Source organism: Macaca nemestrina, unplaced genomic scaffold, assembly GCF_043159975.1.
Source record: "Macaca nemestrina isolate mMacNem1 unplaced genomic scaffold, mMacNem.hap1 Scaffold_56, whole genome shotgun sequence".
Classification (NCBI taxonomy): Eukaryota; Metazoa; Chordata; class Mammalia; order Primates; family Cercopithecidae; genus Macaca; species Macaca nemestrina.
This window is the reverse complement of record NW_027257731.1, coordinates 151,037-168,984: the sequence shown is the minus strand read 5'-3', so window position 1 is coordinate 168,984 and position 17,948 is coordinate 151,037. Positions and strand designations below refer to the sequence as shown.

Below are 17,948 nucleotides of genomic sequence, written 5' to 3'. Positions count from 1 at the left end.
GGGATTCCAATCCAGGCAGCCAGCTTTCAGAATCTGTAGGTTTTCACTGAATAAGAATTAATCCAAAGGATTAAATTAGGCTACTTAAAACAACAACAAAAACAACAATAAAAATGAGGAAACAAAAAATGACCAAGAAGTTATAGAACCAGAATGAAATATCATTAAGGGTGCTACTATCTAACAGGAAAGGGGGTTTGATGGAACATAATTAGTGGCAGGTTTTAGATACTGATATGTGCTTTGGTGGTGTCCCCACCTAAATATCGAACTGTAGCTCCCATAATTCCCATGTGTCATGGGAGGGACTCGGTGGGAGGTAATTGGATCATGAGGGCGGGTCTTTTCCTGCTGTTCCTGTTATAGTGAATAAGTTTCACATGATCTGATGGTTTTATAAAGGGAAGTTCCCCTGCACATACTCTCTCTTGCTTGCCTGCTGCCATTCAAGATGTGACTTTGCTCCTCTGCCTTCCACTATGATTGTGAGGCCTCCTCAGCCATGTGGAACTGTGAGTCAATTAAACCTCTTTCCTTTATAAATTACCTAGTCTCAGGTATGTCTTTATTAGCAGTATGAGACCAGGCTAATACAGATAAAACAATATTCACCCTCAGTGAGTTGAAACTCCTTGGTGAGCCACTTTCTCACAGCCTTCTCTGTTTCTTCCTATGAGCTGTGAGGTAAGCACTGTTATTATTTTCATTTTACAGACAAGGAAACCGAGTTTTAGAGAGTTTAAATGATGTGCCCAAGGTCACCCACCTACAAGTGGTGAAGTTGGGTGTTTGAAGCAAGTTCTTTTGACTTTAGAACTTTAGTTTTGAATCTCTTCCTCCTGGAGGATGTCAATATGAAGCTCACATACATGTTACCATTTTTGGTCTAGTTGGCCTATGGAAGAAGGTACAGTGTAGAGCTACAATGTGATGGAGAAAGGTAAGAAGATTCATGAAACAGGTGTGACATTTTGAGTGGGTGGAGGGTAGATAGACCCAAAGTTACAACTCCTCAAAATAATTAAAAAGGACAGGACTAAGGACATTACTACACATTGCCAAACAATAATGGTGATGACACCATTTTGAGGCTTTATATAGCACCAGATTTGAAGGAAAACCTTAGGAGAGAGGTGATATCTACTCCATTTTGTGGATGAAAACCCAAGGCTCAGAGACGTTAATTGACTTACCCAAGAATGCACAGCTCATAAAGAGGTAAGTACAGATTAAAATCAGGTTTGGCTGGTTCGAAACCTAATCCCTTTCCTCCAACATATGACTATTTTCAGAGCACCACTGTCGTCTTCCCTCATTTGATTCTCATGGTGATCTGAAGCAGAGAAGGGACTGTTATTCCCACTCTACACAGGGCATAGCACTGCAAAGGCTGTGCCCAAAACTTCTCTCTGGAGCTCAGACCTGCAGATACAACGGTCTCATGGACATTTCTCCACTGAGATATCCCACAGATTCCTTAAGCCCACCACATCCAAAATGGAACGTATCATTTCATCTCCTTTTAAAATGATTGTCTGTATTCTTCCATTCATTCATTGATTCATTTAATAGATAGTTCCCATTATCTGGGAATAAACAGTGAACACCACAGTAGCAAGAGACTCACTCTTCAGCCAGTTGCCTAAACCAGAAACCTAGAAATGTTCCTGGCTGACCCAACCCTCCACATCTAATCATTCATTGAGTTTCTGTATGTCTCCTACTAAATAGCTCTAAAATTTATCCATATCTCCCAGGGTTCTATTATCTCTTGGCTAGAATTTTTTTTTTTTTTTTTTTTTTTTTTTTTTTTTAGACAGAGTCTCGCTTTGTCACCTAGGCTGGAGTGCAATGGCGCAGTCTTGGCTCACTGCAACCTCCGCCTCCTGGGTTCAAGCGATTCTCCTGCCTCAGCCTCCTGAGTGCTGGGACTACAGGCGTGTGCCATTGCACCCGGCTAATTTTTGTATTTTTGGTAGAGACGGGGTTTGGTCATGTTGGCCAGACTACTCTCGAACTCCTGACCTCGTGATCCGTCCACCTAGGCCTCCCAAAGTGCTGTGATTACAGGCATGAGCCACCGCACCTGGCTTGGCTAGAATATTATATCAGCTTCCAGATGTCTCATGTCTCCCTATTCCATTGTTTGTCCTCCTCTTCCTTCTCCTCTTCCAATGCACATTCCCTACTGCAAGTCTGAATGATCTTTCTAAAATGCAAATCTATGTCAATCCCCTGCACTGAATGTTCTTCAATAGCTTCTGAAACTGCTCACGATGGCTTACAAGGCTCTAGGGCCTAGCCCCACCCACCTCTGAAGCCTCAGTTGTTACTGTTCTTCCTTGGCATTTTCTATTCAAGTTTTGCTGCACTCATTTTGATTTTTCGAGCTTCATCACAGCGGCTTTCACGCCCAGGATTTCATACATCCTGCTTCTTCTGGCAAAACATCCTTCTGATTCTTTTCACCTGGCTGATGCCTACACATTCTTCAGATCTCAGTTTAAATGACTCCTCTTCAGGGAGGTCTTTTTTGACCCCATGGATTAGGTATTTGTTTCCTGTTCCAGCACATTCCCTATTTCACCAGCCACTGTTTGTTGATGTACTGACTTATTTAACAAATTTTTTTCTGTGAAAACCAAATTGTCCTGCCCACCAATGACCCATACTAACTGAACATATGAGCAAATGAATCAATGAATCAATGAACAGATGAAGGCCTAGAGTTACTAAAGACCATGGCAAAGTCTGGAAAGAGGAAGTGTCTCTGAGTCTCCAGCAGGGAATTTCAGGGGCCAATGATAACAGGTGATGTCAGACTCTTTTCTCAGCTGTAGGGTCTGCAAGGCAGCAGCCAGGTTGGTTTTGGCCCTTACTCTATACTCAAAGGGTGGCCTAACACCAAATAAGTACTTGTTGAATAAACCAATGAATGAAGGTATGAATGAGTGCTCGTAACTTTCCTGGGTTAAGAGGGATGAAAGGGTGTGTTTTGTCATACACGATTTTTGTCTGCGATGATTCTTCCTTCTAAAGTGTTTTCTGTAATAAAAGGTTGATATTTTTGTCAACTGATTCTGATCCGAGTTTCTTCAGAGTAGGGGGAGGAGGGGGAGACCAGTGGAGGAAGGAAGAGGGGATTTGGTATTACCTAGAAACTGGTTCTGTGCATTGATCTTTCTTTGGATGCAGGAGTAGGCTGCTTAGAGGAAGAAATGAAAGCTGTGTTGATTCTGCTTCTGGAAGGGAATTTAACAGCTGCTGCCAGGAGTCCTGAGGCAGTGGATTCTGGTTGATGGTTCAAGTTCTGATTTGGGGTAAAAAAGCATGAATATATCTACCTTGCTTAGAATGTTCCAGTTTTACCATTATCTGGAGACTGGAGAACTACAAGGGGAGTGGAATATGAAGAAAAAAAAGTCTCTTTTCTGTTTTAAATTCTTGTTAGATTCATCTTCAACAAAAGGGGCACAGTTAAGTCAATGATGCCTCATCCATTGGGGGAATATTATATATCCATTAAAATAATTTATATTAATATAAAACAAGATTATGCTATGGTATTTAGTGCAGAATCTAAAATGAAATACAACCAGTAAGACTCAGGACCCAAAGTTGTTGCTACAGAATATTAATGACTGGGCTGATAAGCTGCCTGCCTGGGGCCTGGCTTACCTCTGCAGCACCATCTCTTATCTCTCCTCCTCCTGGAGGCCTCAGCCCTCTGCCCTCCAGTCATCCCAGTGCCATGTTTCACTCACACCTTCCCCCCATTGCCACCCTTCCCATCTCCTGGACCACTTCCCTTGATTCTTTAGGTCTCAACTTAAATATCTCTCCCTCTGGAAACCCTTTCCTAAACCCAGAGTCCATGGAAGTGCCCCGAGGTCAAGCCTCTCCTACTTAGTTTTTGTACTTCCAGGTCATCACACTTAACACAAGGTCTCTAAGCTGTGAGCTCTGAGGGGAGGATGCAGTCATTCATTGCAGTGTCACTAGCACAGTGCCTGGCAAAGTGTTGGTAAGTAAGAATATAGACCTGAAGGAAATAGGCCAGAGTGTTGCCAGTAGTTGCCTCTAAGTGGAGCAACTCATGCAGATTTTTATTCCTTTTTTCCAAGTTTTCTGTATTTTCTAAGATTTCCAGAATAATCATGTATTACATCATATTGTTATGATAGAAAATAACCCTTTAATTATCAAATATGTGGAGAAGGCATAAATATAGGCAACATCAAACATGTTTTCTATTTTAACAGAACAGTGGGATTTCACTTGCACTTTTTAGGTCTTTATCTGGGGCAAAACATACAAATGCATCTGAATGACAAACCCATGAGAGAGTGTGGTGAGACCTGCGGGCCATGCAGGGCTGTGTCATGACATTATGCCAGTAAGCTGCATATACCAGGGAACTTCACCCTGTTAGGGATCAGGCTTTTCATCTCTCTATTTTCAGCAACTCTCCCAGGGCTGGAGCAGAGAAGGTGCCTACTTACTAAATGTTTGCTGAATTCCTTGATAGCAGTTTCAGAGAAGAAGCTAACTTAAATTGATGCACAGAAAAGTGGAATGTATTTTGTGCCATTGTTCTGCAAATTTAGAGATGCACAGCAGGAAAAATTTCCCTCTGTCACAGAATAGCACAATTGGAAGGTGTATATGTGTAGTTATACTCCATTTATCTAGAGATAAGGTTTAAAGTGCCCTCAATTTTCCAGACTATGACTGAAAGCAGAAACAAGCCAAATAAATAATTAGGAGTGAGAGAGAAATAAAACAAAAAGAAACCTGTGAGCATCCTGACAAGTTCACAGAGGCTGACAAGTTCACGACCTGGAAACTTCCAAGAGCTTCACACAGCCTCCCTCAGAACATGTTCACAGGTACCTTGGACACAATTCTAACAAGCACAGCCTTGATCCTGACAAGGGTCCCAAGTCCTCACATACTACGGGCGTTTTCCAAAGGGGCGTGCTACTGTCCATGGTGTAAAGGCACTGGGACTTTTCTAATGGCACAAGGTAAGCAACGAACATCAAAACTAGAACAGGCCTTTAAAGAACTTCTAGTGAGGTCCATCCCCTCCTTTTACAGATGAAGAAGCACAACTAGTGAGGTTAATGGGCCCAAATCACACAGCAATAAGGATGAAACTGTGACATATAATAAACACACAAGTAAACAAAAACCTCCCAGGCCCCTGACTCCCTGTATTAAAGCAACTGTAGTCAAGGGTCATCATGACCAAACGAAAGGAAGGCAAAGGAGTAAGTGCGATATTTTAGAGTGACTCTCAGCAAACATTCTTTTACAATTTTTTAATTGGTTCTTAAGAATGATTATCTTCAGTTACCTGAACTACTGACTTCTGGCAAAGTTCCACTGCCCGATATTGCTGGACAGAAAAAGAACTCCTTTATATATATTTCCGCCTATTGTTGCAAAATGGACTCCGTACTCTAGCTGGGTACCAGCTACACACACACACACACACACACACACACACACACACTTACTTTTTGTATCATCCCTTTGAGCAGATAGCGTGCTGTGTGAAGGCAGGCAGACTTGTTCATTTCTGTACAGTGCCTGGGGCGGTCGTTTTTCTGGATGAATGAATAAATGAACAAATGAATGAACCTGAAGATTCAGTAGTCAAGTTGTCCTATTTTTCAACACAGCATGCCCATATCTTGAGGCCAATTCTTAAAATCCATATGGTAGATGCATTTGGTATGACAGGAAGTAATTAAAACAAACCGTAAGCATTGAGGGAACGGTGGTCAACGCTTATTTTGATAACCCAACAAACAATGTGGAAACTGCATTTTTCCCTGTAAATAGGGGCATGCTGAACGGTGGAAATATAAAAAAAAATAAGAAAAAGAAAAGGAAAAACTTCAACACACTATGTAAATCCTAGGAGGAAAGAAAGAAATCACACAAAGCATTGATCTTTTACTTTTTTTGATGCAAGATTTACACACATGTAGTTTTGTGTTTCCTTTGCTAACTTACCTTTTCCTCCACAGATAACTGTTAAAATCATTCTCCCACTTAGTTCTCTTATTTAGTACCTCCTTAAAATTCAAGCTATTATTTCTTTTAAGGAGCAAAATTTGTGGGTATTATCCTACTCATCTGCATCTTCTCCGAGACTACAAATTATCAGGATCCACCTCGTGTCTAGTCACTCGCAGGTGTCATTTGAATCCCTGATTTAAGCTGTTTACACCCCACGTTGTTTTATTTATCCTTCAACATCAGGTCTCTGTTTAATTAAAATTTACTTTGGTCCTCCCGGCGCTCGCCCGCACTATCCCCATAGCAGCACAGAAGTGGTTTTGCTTTTATTAATTCCACTCTTGCCTCTGTCTGCTCTAACCCAAGAACGTTCTGCCCACCCAGATCCCCAGCTTGAGTGTTGGAGTAAAAAACCTACAGGCGAGGGCCAAGGATGTCTCCCGTTTACAAGATGTTCTGCAGGTTAAAGCTGATCTTCCCCAGACGCTAAACCATAGTCTTCGTGGTTTTCGTATTTCACATTCTAGCCACAATTTCAACATCCCATCCCCGTGACATTAGGGAATGATAAATCAGCAGGTGGGACAGCTCCCCTGTACAGACTAGTAAGGGCGGCCCGGGCTCTGCCAAAGCCCTCGCTCCCGCCAGATGTCTGCGCCCGTGGGGTTAACACTTTCCAGCAGAGCCGCCTTCCCCTGCGTCCGGCCGCTTCCCCAGGCAGCTGTTTTAAAAATGTCCGCCTCCCAGATTCAAGAGCGAAACTCCGTCTCAAAAACAAACAAACAAAAAAAGTCCGATAGCTTTTATTTCTTTTCAAATTTTCCTCCTTTTTCCCCCTCTCTCTCCTTTCCTTGCCTTGCCAGACCTCAGAATACTCGAAAGCAAATAAAAATGGTAACGAACCACCGGCAATGGGAATATATACTTTTCTTAAATAAGTGAGTCTGCGTTAAAACCATTTTGCTCCTTCCTCTTCACCGGATATTACTGGAAAAGGATGAGGGTGAAAGAGCTTATTTTGAGGTGGAGAAATATTTAGTGCTAATTTTTTGGTTATTTGCTATTTTTAAGTAGCTTTATTGAGGTATAATTTACATATCAATGAATGCATCTGTTTTACCAGTACAATTGGATACTTTTTGAATCTATTTATAGAATTGTGCCACAATAGGAATAATCTAATTTTAAAACATTTCTATCCCCTCCCCCCACCAAAACCCCGCAGTGTCCATTTGCAGTTATTTCTCTCTCCCACCCCAGGTAACCGCTAATTTACCTTCTGTCTCTATAGATATGCCTTTTCTGGGCATTTTATACAAATGGAATCATACAATCGGTAGTCTTTTGTGTCTGGCTTCTTTCACCTCGCCTAATGTCTTTGAAGTTCAGTGCTAATGGTTTTTATTGTATGGCAAAGCCCCTTGGAATGGCCAAACTGTCCCAGAAGACTGCATAATCTAACTGCACTAAGTGCGCTCTCATAGTACACACTGCATAAACATGTGCCCTAAAATAGGGTGAAAACTTCGATTAGGGTCAAATTCTGAGGAGTGTGTCTGGGGATTAGGGGTTGGGGGTGTCTGTGAAGGGCCATATGCAAATACAAAGCATCTCAACTAGTAGTTGCATTGGTTTTGTTTTACAGACAGAAATCCAAAACATTCAATTTACCTGTTATTAAAATGGCACATCAAAGCCATGTAGCTTTCAGAATACAAGGGCTTTTAAGCTATCTCCTGTTCATATTATCTAATAAGATTTCATATGTTAAAACTAAATACAGTTGACCTTTGAACAACATGTGGGTTAGGGACACCTACTCCCATGCAGTTGAAAATTCAGGTTTAATCTTTGACTCTCCCAAAACTTAACTACTGTTGACCTGAAGCCTGAAACCAGAAACAGTTGATGAACACATATGATGTATGTTATATGTATTATACACCATATAATTACAATAAAGTAAGCTAGAGAAAATGAAATGTTATTAAGAAAGTCATAAGGAAGAGAAAAGATATTTACTGTTCATCAAGTGTAAGTGGATCACCATAACTGCAGGCCTGCATCATCATCTTCACCTTGAGTAGGCTGAGGAGGAGGAGGAAGAGGAGGGGTTGGCCTTGCTGTCTCGGGGTGGCAGAGGCAGAAGAAAATCTGCCTAGAAGTGGACATGTTGTTCAAGGGTCGTCTATATACATTTCAGTGTTTTACATACTAAAATGATAGGCTCCTGTGGAAAGTGTTTTATATTAACTACTATATAATTAATATATAGTTATATAATTAGCTACATAGTTATATAATTATAACCAATGTTTAAATTAACTAATATTATATATCATTAAGGGAGAGCAAAAGAGAAACTAAAAGAATGGGAGGTCAAAGGCAAGCAAAAGGAAGAGAGATTTGTGAGGCGAGAGGGGAGAAGCATGAAAGAGAGTAATCTGCCTGCACCTGCTCCAGTTCTGTTCTCAGCAGGTGGTTATGGCTTTGCAGCTTTTGGCTGCTCTTTCAAACTTCCACGACAGAATGTTCAAAACAGTGCCCTGATGGGGAACTCTTCTAACTGAGGTGATACCCATAGCGGTGGTTCTCAGCCCTGGTTGCACATTACAATCACCTGGGGAGCTCTGAAACTAAACCCACGCCCTGGCTCATTCCTAAATCAAGTGCATTACAGTGGGACCTGGGCACAAGTACTTTTGAAAAGCCTCTCCAGGGGATTCTAATGTGCAGGCCTGGGCTGGGAACCAGTGGGCTAGATAGAGCAGTGCTTATCAAACTTTTACACACATAAGGATCATCCTCAGATCTTGTTAAACTGTAGATTCTGGGCCGGATGCGATGGCTCATGCCTGTAATCCCAGCACTTTGGGAGACCAAGGCAGGTGGATCACGAGGTCAGGAGATCGACACCATCCTGGCTAACATGGTGAAAACCCATCTCTACTAAATATAAAAAATTTAGTCAGGTGTGGTGGCGGACACCTGTAGTCCCAGCTACTAGAGAGGCTGAGGCAGGAGACTCTCTTGAACCTGGGAGGCGGAGGTTGCAGTGAGGCAAAATCACCCATACTGGCAACCAACATCCCCCCTCAGACCCCTTCAGGGTCAAGGAGCAGACTAGGAAACTCTAGCAGGTAAAGTAAGGTGCCAGGAATAAAGACACCACCTGATACATTCTCCATGTTCCCTACACCCACCCCTCTCCCTACCACACTTCATCCGGCTCCAACTCTGCCCTCTCCCCAAGAGCCTCAGATTGAAATGTTGCAAGGAAGACACCGATTCTCAAAGTCACAGGCTTAGGAATCTGAGCTACAAAGAAAAATGAGCCCCTGCTCCCCCAACTCACCCACACTCCCCTTGGCACTGCTGCCCTGCACCTGCCCTCTCCCCCATAATTTGAACTGTCCTCACAGAAGCTGGAGAGACAGCCCGTCTATCAGGAAAGAGAGGATCAGCATAGGACAAATGCCTGGGCTACATAGGAGCAGATGGCGAGATTAGTGCAGGGATGTAAGAAACAAGTGGCTCTCAGACCAAAGAAGACTCTGCAGGAGACAGCACTAGGCCTTCATAGGGGTGTGTGCTGCACAGGAGCTCCCCAGTTACCGAAAGAATTGTCTGAGAAAGGCTCTGATCTGACCCGAAAGGCCCTTGTTCCCACGACAACGTCTCAACATCTGGCAGTAACAGGCTTCTGTGCCCGAACTCTCTGGGTCTGCAGGTCCCATCTCTGCCAGCCTCTCACAGCCCAGAGGCATCTCCCATTGGCGCCTGATGGGTTAGGGAGGCTTTTCTTCCAGCTGTGACAGATCCAGCCCGAGGAGTGCTCCTGGGACTTTCTTAGTTGTTTCTTCCCACCCAAAGCCCCAACCCACTTGCACGCCACTGTGGGGACACCTTAAAGTGACCCTCTAGATGTGAACCGCACTGAGGGAATGGTCAGCTTGGCCCAAAGGACCTAGCGAACACCCAGACAAAAATTCCTTCCTAAAAGCTGCATGAGTCTGTGGTCTCTAAATGTAAAAACGAAACCCAAAAGAAAAAGCCAACGGTCCCTTGAAAAACAAAAACAAAAAACCGCCACCAACCCAACTTTGACGTGAGGAATCCTTGAGAATAGCCTCTCCAGCCAGGACCAGGTAAGGGAATCTGTGCCCTTGGCCAGACCCAGAACACCCAGTGGCAGGAACCTGCCAGCCACATTCTGAGCCCATTGAATTTCCACCACTGACACACAGATCAGGATGCGTCAGCCTGAGAGATGACGCCACAAGTCTGGTTTTGACAGATTGATTCCACACTCTCTCATTGATTCCACACACATCCCATCACTGACACCAGATTCCCTCATCACTGACCCTACATACCCACAATCATTGGCTCCATGGACCTCATCACTATCCCAAAGACCACCCATCCCTAATCTACAGACCCTCATCTCTCACCCCAGGGACCTCACAGATTCCCCATCCCTGAATCCAGGATCTATAGAACCTCATCTCTTACCCCCACAGACCTATTAATAAGAGGATACATTCATGGGAGACTGTGTTGACCATTTTACACACCCATTGCGCATGTGTGTGTGTGCTGATTAATAGACTTAGGTAAACTTTAGCGTTTTGGTAGGCAATACAGTTTTTCAATGCCTTTTCTCTTTCTTTTTCTTGTACATCTTTAAAGGCCTTACTCCAGTAAGTATGCATTGCAATTTATTAATGCATATCCCTTATTGAATCCTTGTCATGCGTATTTGTTATTAATCACAATTCATAATTCTTACAACTCAGAGACACCAGAGACTCACATAAGAAGAATGGCTGTGGGTTTTTATTTATTTATTTTGGTTTCTTTAGATTATCAAAGTCATTCATTTGTATCAAGTCACTAAGTGTATACTTTGTTTTCTAAAAAAAATTCTAACTAAAAGTAATTTTTTTTTAGACAAGGTATTGCTCTGTCACCCAGGCTGGAGTGCAGTGGTATAATCATGGCCACCACAGCCTCCACCTCCTGGGCTCAAGTGATCCTCCTACCTCAGCCTATGTAGTAGCTGAGACCACAGGCATGCACCAATATGTCCCCTACTTAAAAAAATTTATTTTGTAGATATGTGGGTGTGACTATGTTGCAGAGACTGGTCTTGAACTCCTGGGCTCAACTGATACTCCCAACTTGGACTCCCAAAGTGTTGAGATTACAGGTGTGAGCCACTGTATCCAGCTGATAAAAACTTAAAAAGAGTGAAATACTTTGGGACCTAATGTAAAATTTCCACTGAGATGATGCGTCAGAAATTAAGGTAGAATAAAATGATCCTAGGGCATCTGAAACAACGGAAACTAATCTTGGGCCAGCCGCGGTGGCTCATGCCTGTAATCCTAGCACTTTGGGAGGCCAAGGTGGGGGACTCACTTGAGATCAGAAGTTCGAGACCAGCCTAGCCAACATAGTGAAACACTGTCTCTACTACAAATACAAAAATTAGCCTGGAGGTTGCAGTGAGCCGAGATCGTGCCAATGCACTCCGATCTGGGCAACAGAGGGAGACTCGGTCTCAAAAAATAAAAAAAGAGGAAGAAACAAACTCTTAATTTCTTCATCAAGTGTAAAACTGTGGACTGAACTCTGGAGGAATAATACATTAAAAGACACACAAGCACTATATACTTTTTTGAAGTTTTATTGAGAAATATTAATAACATACCACAGAAGCCACCCATTTAAAGTGCAAAATTCAACAGTTTTCAGTATATTTGCACTGTTGTGCAAACATCACCACAATAAATTTTAGATCATTTTCATGACCCCAAAGTAAACCCTGTAACCCTCCATTTCCCCCCCAACTCCCCTAACCCTGGGCCACCACTAATCTACTTTCTGTCTCAACATATTGTTGTATTTTGGACATTTTATTTAAATGGAATTACATAACATGTGGTATTTTGTGACTGGCTTCTTCCACGTAGCATAATATTTTCAAGGTTTATTTAATCCTGCATGTGCAGAGGGGGCACGTTACATAAGGATAAACCTGGGGGGTGCTCACTGATTGATTTTGAAACTTCCCTCCAAAATTGTATATTTTCTTTTTTTTTTTTTGAGACAGAGTCTCGCTCTGTTGCCAGGCTGAAGTGCCGTGGCATGATCTCAGCTCACTGCAACCTCCACCTCCTGGGTTCAAAGGATTCTTCTGCCTCAGCCTCCCGAGTAGGTGGGATTACAATCATGTGCTACCACACCTGGCTACTTTTGTATTTTTAGTAGAAACAGGGTTTCTCCATGTTGGTCAGACTGGTCCTGACCACCACCATGCCCATCTAATTTTTTTTTTGAAGATAGGGTCTCACTCTGTCACCTAGACTGGAGTGCAGTGGCACAATCTCAGCTCACTGCAGCCTCGACCTTCAGGGCTCAAATGATCCTCCCACCTCAGCCTCCCAAGTAGTGGAGTCTTATTGGACAGCACAGCTGTGGAGGGTGATTTTATGTATATCCCCACTGCTCTCTCTGCCTTGATTCCTGTCTACCCCACACCCCTGCAAAACGTGTTTTTTGTTTCTTTGTTTTTTTGTTTGAAATGGAGTCTCGCTCTGTCACCCAGACTGCAGTGCAGTGGTGCGATCTTGGCTCAGTACAACCTCTGCCTTCCAGGTTCAAGTGATTCTCCTGCCTCAGCTTCCCAAGTAGCTGGGATTACAGATGTGCACCACCAAGTCTGGCTAATTTTTGTCTTTTTAGTAGAGACAGAGTTTTGCCATTTTGGCTAGGCTGGTCTCGAACTCCTGACCTCAAGTGATGTGCCCACCTCAGCCTCCCAAAGAAAGGCTTCCTTCCCTTTTTCCCTTTCCCCTTCCCTCCTCTCACATGTGGTGAGTCTTTTGCCCTTCCACCTTCCACTGTGCCCAACCTAGAAAGCTTATTTTATTTTATTTAATATTATTATTATTTTTCTTGAGATGGAGTCTTGCTTTGTCGCCCAGAGTGGAGTACAATGGCATGTTTCAGCTCCCTACAACCTCCGCCTCACAGGTTCAAGCAGTTCTCCCTGCCTCAGCCTCTTGAGTAGTTGGGATTACAGGTGCCCACCATCATGCCCAGCTAATTTTTGTATTTTTAGTAGAGATGGGGTTTCACCATGTTGGCCAGGCTGGTCCTGAACTCCTGACCTCAGGTGATCTCCCCACCTCGGCTTCCCAGAGTGCTGGGATTACAGCATGAGCCACCGCTCCCAGCCAGAAAGCTTATTTTGAAAGGTGTCTATACAGCCCCTTATGTTTCTGCCTGATTTTTAAAATAACATATTTAGGTCTATATATTTTAGGATATAAGATCTCACGGTATGTGTTGCTTTGCATCATTGAACACTTTTGATAATTATTTTTACTTTCTATATATTTTAGAATTTTCATTAAACTAATACAGAATTTCATATTCAGGGCCGGGCGCAGAGGCTCATGCCTGTAATCCAGCACTTTGGGAAGCCGAGATGGGCGGATCACCTGAGGTCAGGGGTTCGAGACCAGCCTGGCCAACATGGCAACACCCCGTCTCTACTAAAAATACAAAATTAGCCAGGTGTGGTGGTGCATGCCTGTGATCCCAACTACTTGGGACGCTGAGCAGGAGAATCGATTGAACCTGCGAGGCGGAGTTTGCGGTGAGCCAACATCACGCCATTGCACTCCAGTCTGGGCAACAATAGTGAAACTCCATCTCAAAAAAAAAAAAAAAAAAAAAAAACCCAAAAATTAGCTGGACGTGTTGGCGGGTGCTGATAATCCCAGCTACTCGGTAGGCTGAGGCAGGAGAATTGCTTGAACCCGGGGGCAGAGGTTGCAGTGAGCCAAGATCTCATGACTTCACTCCAGCCTGGGCCACAGAGCAAAACTCCTTCTCAAAAAAAAAAAAAAAAAGAAAAAAAATTCAAATTCATATTCACTCATATCAAAAATGAAAATTTATTTTTGCAAATTTCTATTTGAGTGATAGAATTATTTTAATTTAGGAATGGTTCATAAAAAATGGGTGTAGTGATTATGTTCTTTCCTGTGCTTGAATGGAAAATGATGAGGGAACATGATGTTAGAGTTGCAGTGAGAAGGGGTGGAAAAGAGGGATTCCAGAGTGCCAGGCATGCAGGTTTTCTGGAAGGCTTGCATGAGGACTGCTGTGGTTTGAAGGTGTTTCCTGAAGTTCACGTGTTGGAAACTCAACCCATAATGCAACAGTGCTGCCCAGTGGGACCATTAAGAGGTGATTAGGTCATAAAGGTTCTGCCCTCAGGAATGGATGAAGGCGGAGGGGGTTAGTTGTCTTGGGAGTGGGTTCCTGATAAAAGAATGAGGATGGCTTCCTTTCCTTTCTCCCTTTTCCCCTCCCTCTTCTCACATGTGGTCACTCTCTTGCCCTTCCACCTTCCACCATAGGACGGCACAGCAAGACCTTCACCAGATGCAGGCCCCTCACTTTTCCAGTGTCCAGAACCGTAAACCAAGTGAACTCTTGCTTATAAATCACTCAGTCTGTGGTATTCTGTTATAGCAACACAAACAGACTGAGACAGGGACACTCAATGGGCTTATCTCTCTACTTGATGGAGCACTCCCTGCGTGGTCTCTTGTATTTGTAGACATGATGCTGTAAATGCTCTTTGAGTGCCTTGAAGGCTTTTATGTTTGAGGAGTTTACAGAAAAGCCCCTACAGGCTTCAGGTCCCTTCCTCTGTTGTTTCTTTGCTCTTTAGTACCTCCCCAAACCTAGTATTAAATTAGATCATAGTAAAGTCCTTGGACCAACAGTATTAGCAGTACCTGAAAAACATGCTGGAAGTACAGACTCACAGGCTGCACCGCAAAACACTGAACCAGAAACTCTAGGAGTGAGACCCAACAATCTGTATTTAACAAGTCCCCCAGGTGAGTCTGATGCACACAGAACTGTGAGATGCTGTATTAGATGATGTTCAGTTCATGCTAATGGAATCACTAACACACACGTCTGCTCACTGCTTGGTCTTTGCACAGGCACCTGGATCCTCCTGGAATACCTTTCTTAGTGTCTTGGTGTTGGTTAACTTCTGTGGAGTTTGATACTGCTCATTTTGCTGCTTGTTCTGTTTTTCCAGAGTCCCCGTATCACTTGACCTGCTGCCACATTATGTTTGATTACAGATACCCCATCAGCCTGGGTCTCTCTTTACAGCCTTTGTACACATACATCTACACATAGGGATTCGGATTATCTCAGGATCCCACATCCTCACTGTCCCCCATCCCCCCTACCCCGCCATCCCCCATCAGTACCTTTCTGAAGTTTTCTAGTCCTTCCTTTTCGTTTGTGCTCCTTAAAGCCCAGCCCTATGCCTGACTTTGGTTCCCACTGAGTTCTGTTACAAGGATTCCACATTTGTGGATATCAAATCTTTGGCAAGGTCATTTAGCTGGGCTGGAATAAGACTCTTGGCTGATCCTCCTTCCTAAACACCCACCCAATGGGAGAGGCTGATACTCAACATGCAAACCTTGTTTTTTAATTCTCCAGGCAAAGTGATGTTGGAAGACATTGTGGCAGGGGTGGTGTGTGAAGATTTACAAATAATTTTTGAATATCTGCTTCATGATAGGTCTCAGAGGTTCCTTGTGGGTGTGGCTTTGGAGGGATGATTACGAGGAAATTGTGGATATTAGGGAAGTCAGGAAAGGAAAATAATCACTCACAATTCAACAATTCAGAGAAAGCTCCTAAGGGAATTTCTGGCTGCTTGATGCCCAGAGGCCAGGTCCTCACTTTGTATCAAGGCTCAGGACTATGGATAGAGAAATTATGGGGCACCAAAAAAACTCAGTAATCAAGATAAACAAAATTTTAATGTAATATCTTTAAAAATACAAATTGATGCATAAAGAAAACACCCATGTTGAACCAGTTACAATGTTGCCTCCTCTTCAGCACCACCCCACCCGCCAGAAGTTTCCTCCAAGCCGCACCTGTAAGATAAAAAAAAAAAAAAAAAGACAAAATAAAAACCTGTAAGAGAAAAGATAAAAATGAGATCGGCCTGGGGGCTCATGCCTGTAATCCCAGCACATTGGGAGGCCGAGGCAGGTGGATCACTTCAGGTCGAGTATTCAAGACCAGGCTGGGCAGCATGGCAAAACGCCATTGCTACTAAAAATATATATAAAAACATTAGCTGGGCATGGTGGCAGGCACCTGTAATCCCAGCCACTTGAGAGGCTGAGGCAGGAGAATCTCTTGAACCTGGGAGGCAGAGGTTGCAATGAGCCGAGATCACACCATTGCACTCCAGTCTGGGTGACAGAGTGAGACTCTGTCAAAAAAAAAAAAAAAAAAAGATCCTCAGGAATTTCTGGCTCAAGTCTCCCATCCTCACCACCACTACCACCAGGCGGTCTTTTGCTGTTCACCCAGGTCCAGGCTAAAATGCTGGGGAAATGCTACAAGACTCTCCCCATCTCCATTCTGGGAGTTTGCTGCAAGCCAATCTTGCTCTTCCTGAAAACAGCCTTGGGGTTCCCTGTCCTGGTACACCCTCCTACTGTAGGCAACACAGGGCTAGTGTCACCTGCAAACCAGGAGTCATGGCAAAGCATCACCTCTCCCTGAGCTGCTTCTGTCCCAATCTGGCATCTGCTCGGGGAAGGGCACACCAGGGAGGAGACTTGCGTGGTGAGCTCAGGTCACCTTCGGGGGAAGGTCAGTGCATACCGGCCAACCTGCACCACATTTTCCAGAATCCTTCAGCAGTACTGCGATGCTTTTGTGGTCAGCAGACCTCATTGGCTCCCAGCGAAACTTGTCAATGTCACTTGGGCATCTTAACAGTAGGCTCCTAAACTTGGTTGTATGTGCTGTGCAGATGTCAGAGGCACCCTGTGTGGGCAAAACCAACTGCTTTCCCGCCTCTCTAGCTCCAAAACTACAATCCCCAGAGGCCTCTGCAGTCACTTCTACTACCCATCCTACACACCTTCCCTGTGTCTGGTTAATGTCAGAAGCACTTCTGGTCTGTGGCCCCGGCTGGTTAGGCTGGTTGGCACCCAGTAAGGCCTCCCTCCAGGTCTTCCCCACACCTCTGCACCTCATTACCTGACCGGTTTCAGGATCTGCTGGGTGCATCCATGTTCCATGGGTGCCCTATAGGCAGTCAGCATGCCCCTCTGTGTGTCCCTGTGTTACTCATGGGAATGAAGGCTGGGAGCCATAGAGCTGTCTCAGAACTCAGGTGCTCTCCTGTGGGCACCTGCAGGCCATTTTCCTTTCACTGGAGCCCACAGGGTTAGAGACAAACCCTCACTCTGTGGCTTGGGGACAAGGGCTTCACTCCCTGGCCTGAGTTTGGAGCAAAGCTTGAGGGTGCTGGGTCAGTCTGGGCCCCCCCTGGATGGGAACTGACTGCCCTAGTGATTTCTGTGACATCCCCGGCCCCAACTGTGGGGCTCTGGAGTGGACTGTGCTTCACCTTGTGGCTGGGGGTTTCCACCTGAGAGTCAAAAAAGAGGTGAGAATTACCTGTAATTCCATCTTGGCTGTCAACAGGATGGATCCCCTTACCTTTTCTTGCCCTGGAGGCTGCCCGGTTGGTACTGGGGAAAGTTCATTCCTAGTCCTGGAAGAGCAGCTCATTCTAACCAGAGTCCTCCCTCAGCATTCCTTTCTGCTCCATCCATACCACAGTCATTCATGAAATCGTTAATTGTAAACACATGGAATGGTTTAAATAAAAGTACAGAGATGTGTGCACTTAATTGTTCAGTGATGTGGATGAAGGGCAGGGACATCAGAGATGCCTGTGACTTCAAGGGGTTGGGGGGGACTCCCAGAAGTAGGGTTGTCTCAGCTGTCCCTGACCGGTTTGATACCTTGGAGATTAGGGGGAAGGCATT

The 17,948-nt window shown here is 44.2% G+C and overlaps 1 long non-coding RNA gene across 1 annotated transcript; it reads right to left on the bottom strand.

Annotated features, from left to right (window-relative positions):
* Positions 1–15,960: 15,960 nt before the first annotated feature.
* LOC139361517 (uncharacterized) lies at positions 15,961–17,686 on the bottom strand. The gene is made up of 3 exons (XR_011619074.1): positions 17,152–17,686; positions 16,771–16,935; positions 15,961–16,028 (listed from the first exon to the last, which is right to left on the bottom strand). It is a non-coding gene; the product is annotated as an uncharacterized lncRNA (long non-coding RNA).
* Positions 17,687–17,948: the final 262 nt, after the last annotated feature.